Source organism: Plutella xylostella, chromosome 28, assembly GCF_932276165.1.
Source record: "Plutella xylostella chromosome 28, ilPluXylo3.1, whole genome shotgun sequence".
In the NCBI taxonomy this organism is placed as follows: domain Eukaryota; kingdom Metazoa; phylum Arthropoda; class Insecta; order Lepidoptera; family Plutellidae; genus Plutella; species Plutella xylostella.
In genome coordinates, this window is record NC_064008.1 from 4822585 (window position 1) to 4828584 (window position 6000).

Here is a 6000-nt window from a genome sequence, read left to right on the forward strand (position 1 = left end):
AAAATATGTTGGGGATGTTATATTTTTTGAAGAATGCACTAGTAACATGGCTAATAAATTGACTGCCGTTGTCCAGGAATATAGTCTGGGGAATTCCGTGAATCAGAAAGACGGAGTCCTCCAGAATCCTGACAACAGCATCGGCTGTAGCTTTTTGCAAGGGGAAGATCATGCAAAACTTCGAGAAGCAACAAGTGACAACTAAAAGGTAGCTGTTTTGCTTCTTTGTCACGGGAAGAGGACCAACAAAGTCAACCGAGATCATCTGAAATGGTCGTGAGCACTGCTTCGGACGACCCATTTCACCTAAGGTTGCGTGATTTGGCGACTTGTACGACAAACACTTGGGGCATGAGCCTACGAACTTCACGACATCTTGGTGCATCCCAGGCCAATAATAGCGTAAAGCTACACGCCTATAGGTTTTAAAGGTACCAAGATGTCCTGAGGTTGGCTCCGAGTGATTGTCCTCAATGACCTTATCACGCAAGTCTCTCGGGACGACCTCCTTCCACGCGAACTCCGAAGTAAGGTTACACTTGTTCTTGCTCAGCCGATAAAGCGACCCATTCTTTATAAGAAAGTTTGGGTATTGACTGGGCGAGCTCAGACAACCGTTATACAGTTTCTTATACCAGTCATCATTAGTAGTTCCAATGGAGTTGGACGTGGACACAGAAGAGCATGGTACAGCTCTGGAAAGAGCGTCGGGAATTACGTTGTCGACCCCACGCCTGTGCTTGATTTCAAAGTTGAATGAGGACAGACGAACTCCCCAACGAGCCAACCTTCCAGTCGGATTGCTGAGCGAGAGGAACCACTTAAGTGCTGAATGGTCGGTGTAGACGGTGAAGGTCATCCCATTCTCTAAATAGCATCGCCAGTGCTCGAGGGCCGTAATTACTGCAAGGGTCTCCCGTTCAGTGATACTGTAATTTTTCTCGGCACTGGTTAGAGATCTGCTCATGTAAGCAATGGGGTGCTCTTTACCGTCGATGACCTGAGTCAGCATAGCACCAACGCCGTAGTTGCTCGCATCCGTATGGACTTCGAAAGGCAGGCTGTAGTCTGGGCATGATAATACGGGGGCCGAAACTAAACACTCCTTCAGCTTCTGAAATGCTGCGTCAGCCTCAGGTGACCACTTGAATGCAGGTGCGTTCTTCTTATGGGAAGTCAACTTATTTAAAGGACCTGCGATCGTGCTGAAATTGGGCACAAAACGGCGATACCAAGTTGCGGTCCCGAGAAAACGCTTCAAGTCCTTCCGACAAGTAGGTGTCGGGTAATTGAGGATAGCTTCAACCTTCTCGGGATCCGTGCGCAGGCCGTTTGCGTCCACCACGTATCCAAGGTATTTAAGTTGACTTCTGAAGAACTTGCACTTGTCAAGATTGACAGTCAAATTGGCCATCTTCAGCTTGTCCAACACGCGCAGTAAAAGTGACACGTGCTCCTCAAAAGAGCTACTAATGACAATGATGTCATCCAAATACGCAAAGGTCTTCAGATCAAAGTCGCCAAACAGCAAATCGACCAAACGCTGCTGAGTAGCTGGCGCGTTGGTAAGTCCAAAGGCTGTGGTCTTGAAATGGAGAGTGCCTCTACCGGGAACGTAGAAAGCGGTCTTGTTTCGGTCCTCCGGTGCTATAGGGATTTGCCAGAAAGCTTTTGACAAGTCGACGCTAGAAAGATACTTAGCGTCGCGCAAGTTGTCTAAAATCTCGGCCACATATGGCAAGTTGTAGGCATCTTTCTTGGTGACCGAGTTCAGCTTTCTGGAATCCAGGCAAAAACGAGGTTGCCCGTTACTTTTATAGACAATGAGCACCGGAGACGACCAGGCACTCTCACAAGGCTCGACCACGTCGAGGGACAGCATCTCGTCTACTTGGTCTGTCAGGATACGCTGCTTCTCTGGAGACATCCTGTAATAACGCTGTCTAACAGGCTGAGCATCGCCAGTGTCTATGCGGTGGGTAATCAGATTGGTCCTGCCCAGGCCCTTACGATCGGTTGAGATGTCTTTGAACTGCTCAATGACATTGTCGGCAATGAGTTTTTGAGAGTCATCTAAATTGTCATACGACTGTATGAAAGCATCATTAATGCCAACCTTGAGTTCTGACAAAGGAGAATCAAGGAAGGTGATACCCTCTGAACTTAACAATTTTGGGCACAAATCAAAACTACGCCAGAAGTCGACACCTAGGATAAGAGGAGATTCAATGTCGGGAATCACGTATGCTTTGACAATATGAAAATTGTTGTCAAAATGTATGGGCAAATTAATGTACCCAATACTTTTGAGTGACTGGCCTCCAGCTGCAGTGACAGAAATACAGTCGTTCTCAATTAATTTAAGGTCACTATCCAGTAAGATTTTGTGAGCGTTATTACCGAGAATCGATACTGCCGCGCCAGAATCTAGAAGACCACAAGCAGTAATATCATTTATGCGAATGGTGGCATAAGGTCTAGGATCATAAGCCGGTATGTGTTTCAGAATTGTAGCAACTTTGTAACTGTTAAAGAAAGTTTTAATTGTTTTTAACCAATTGTCCCAGTCGGATTGATCAAAGTTACTACCTGATTTATTGCTACAATTCTGAACATCTAGTTTTTTGAAATCGGCTTGTGTTTGTTACAGTCCGGACAGTCGGGTGTTTTAACACCATCACGACCACAGCGGAAACAAACGATAACATCGCGATTAGGGCATTGACGAAGATTGTGTGAATCTGATTTGCACCTAAAGCAGAAACGAGTCCTATTCCCAGTTACCATCGAATGTATATAGTTCTTGGTTCATTTTTGTTCGTGTAATTGTTGTTTTTATTGAAATTATTGTTATAATTATAGTTTTTATTTTCGTTATAATTTTGTTTTTTGGTTTGATTACTTGAAGAGTAAGCAAACTCAGGTGCTAAGGAATCAGGTGTAACGCCAGAAGGTTCGCGAAAATGAGAAAGTCGAGCCTGTATGTTCTCATAGTTACGACATAGGGTTCTGAGAGCTTCTATTGTTGTTATTTGTGTGACTGATGCCAAAGTGCTCGCATAACAGGGGCGGATATTATGAAGAATAATCTCCAGCTGCTCGTCTTCTGAGACTTTCTTAGAAAGTCGAGAAAACATGCCAGACATTATTGAAAGGAAGATCGTGATATTTTCTGATTCGCCCTGTGTTCTACGCCTGATTTCAGAAAGCAATCTGTAGTCATAATCAGATTGGTCGAAATCTTTGATGAGCAGTTGTCTTAAATCAGCCCAGCTTGACACCTGATTTCTTACGCTTCTATACCAAATAAGCGCATGGTCCGTAAAAATCTCGGTCGCATACGCTAGAAATTTATCGTCGGCTAGGTTCCGTGACTCTAAGAATTCCGTGACACGTTCGACGAATGCCCGCACGCAAGTTTTTCCATTGTATTTAAGTTTGCATAGTTCGCCTGCACCACCACGTTCACAGGTCACCGAAACGACGCAAGGAACGCTTGGACTGGGAACAGAAGGTTCCGCAGTGGGTATTGATAGAGGGTCAATACTCTTATTTTCCAGGGAAATAATTTTTTCCATATAGGATTTGTATAAAGATACGGTTTCCTCATACGCGACCCTATCTAAGTCAACCGTTTGCATCCTATTTAGACGGTGATGCAAATGGTGTAACATGTTCCGTGTCCGCTGCACAAGTGCTTTGTCAGGTTTTACACACTCAAAATTGGCCTGTATTTTAGACAAAACCTCGAACACACCCTGCAAGTCTTTTTTAGAATCCAAACCGGACTCGAGGATATCCTCAGAGGGAAAGTTTATAGCCAGCTCCACTATTTGCTTTCGCAATTCCGCAACACTGGACGCTGGAACTGTACCTCTGATGGATACCTCGTATTCCAGTTCGGATTTTTGAAGGGACAAAAATTTTATGGGGAACATGACAAAAAAATAAAAATATTACAATGGGGGAGAGCTACAAGAATTGTTATTTAAAAACTTGGGTAAATTGTGAACAAGAGTTGAAAAAAAAAATTTACTCCGTTCTGTTACAAAAAGAATTAGGTAACGTTGTACTCTTTTAAAATAAATACACAAAACAAAAAAAAACGCACAGAACCAAAAATAAAAGAAGCGTTGAAAAATAAAAATAAATGTAACTGGTGTGTATTACGCTGGTATCACAGAAAAAAAAATGTCACGAAGTAATTAACTAATTAGGGTACTTTAAAAAAAATGTTGCCAGTTAAAAAACCGTTAACAAAATTTAATAACGTTAAAAAAATCCGTTTTAAATTAAAACAAATAGGTACAAATTATACTTTAAAAAAAATGCAAAATACACCTCAGTTACGGCAGAGCAACAAAAAAAAACGTTTTACAACGCACACACAAACAAACACTTTACTACTTACTGCGCAGCAAAATCAGACACAACCACGTTTAAGGGCGCCAGTGTGACGTTCCCTACCTGTTTACCTATCGTCCCTACTGGGAGGTAAATAAAAGAGGTAGGTAGGTCCAACGAAAATAAATTTATTGATGGCCGCAGGCCACCTAAGTCGGTAGAACGGGTCGTGGTGTGTCGGCCTAGTATCTGATTTCACTGCGTAGTTCAAGCACTCCCCTGGATGGTCAGATGCCGGTGGAACAGGTCGTCAGCCACGGGCAGGGTTGTAGGTCGCCGTGCTAAGCTGCAGGTCCGAAGCGGAAGCGAAGCAGAGGGTGATGCGGCAGTAGGTAGCGAAGCGAAGCCTAGGTCTTCAAAATCCCGTACTGAAACCCTGGAATGGCCAACGAAATACGTTAGGAATGATTCCATAACGTTCCGTGTTACCACCGACGGCAACGCATTGTAGGTAAGTACTTATGTAGCAAGCGGTGCCGTGGTGAAAACAATCAGAACGGAGTTTACATTTGCGAAGAATTAAGTAGGCTTTAAATTTAACAAAAGATAATGAATGCAGAAGGCAATTAAAAAGAAATATTTAAGTTACAAGTTTAAAAATGAAAATATTAAAAAGGTGAAGGTAGGATACGGTATTCAAAATGCGACCACTGGAATATTCCAACGGTCGGTTGAACACAGTAACCGCCAATAAAAAGACAATCAACAGCAATTCAAAAGCTAAGGAGAAATGTTAGCACACAAATTAAAATAAATAACATCTTGTTCACAACTTACCCAATATGGGGTTTGAGGATTTATGTAAAACACAGGTACACAGAGCCAGCAGCGCCTTGTATAGCGGACCCGGAACGGTTAGGACACTTAAGGTGCACTATCTATTTAAAAATTTACTTTTAAGTCGCAATGATATGTGCGAAAGCAATTATTATTCAGATGCGCAAGCGTACGTTCGAGTCCAGTGATGGCAAAGCTAATGAATGACTAGCGAGCGGCGACAGCCGTTGAAAGTGTCACGATGTCACGAAATGTTAAAAATAATACCAGGTTATGAACAATAAATTTCTACCAATATTAAAATGTGGGCAGGTTTATGAAACTAAATTTCTACCATGAACTGTTTATGACTACAGATTACGTTTCAGTATTTTGAGTGCGAATGTACTTTAAAAGAAGTTATGTTTTAAAATGTTATTAAGTTTTAGTTATTAGTTTTAATTAATGTTTTTATTTATTTATTATGAAGTTAAGTGTTAAAATAAAAAAAAAAGATACTTTTAAGTTAAGATACGTTTATTTAGAGACATGTACGTCTACAACGTTACACCGTTTAAACGGAGCTTATCTCTGCGAGAGTTAAGCGCAGTATGTAATCGAAGTTGAAGCTAGAGACATCTTAACAAAAAAATGATATAGAAAATAAAAGAAAAGAGATAGAGAAAAAAATTAAAACTAAAGATCTTATGATAATAGTTAAAACATCAATAATTTGATAAGTTGCGGTTTGACAGATGTTTGACACTTGGAGGTAATGATTTAACAGATTTTTTATCATCAATGGAAACTTCAGATAATTCGATAGATTTACTTGTTTTA

General features: G+C 41.4%; 1 long non-coding RNA gene across 1 annotated transcript; it reads right to left on the reverse strand.

The window, feature by feature from the left end:
* Nucleotides 1-4512: 4512 nt before the first annotated feature.
* LOC125490913 lies at nucleotides 4513-5641 on the reverse strand. The gene is made up of 2 exons (XR_007267968.1): nucleotides 5182-5641; nucleotides 4513-4780 (listed from the first exon to the last, which is right to left on the reverse strand). It is a non-coding gene; the product is annotated as an uncharacterized LOC125490913 (long non-coding RNA).
* Nucleotides 5642-6000: the final 359 nt, after the last annotated feature.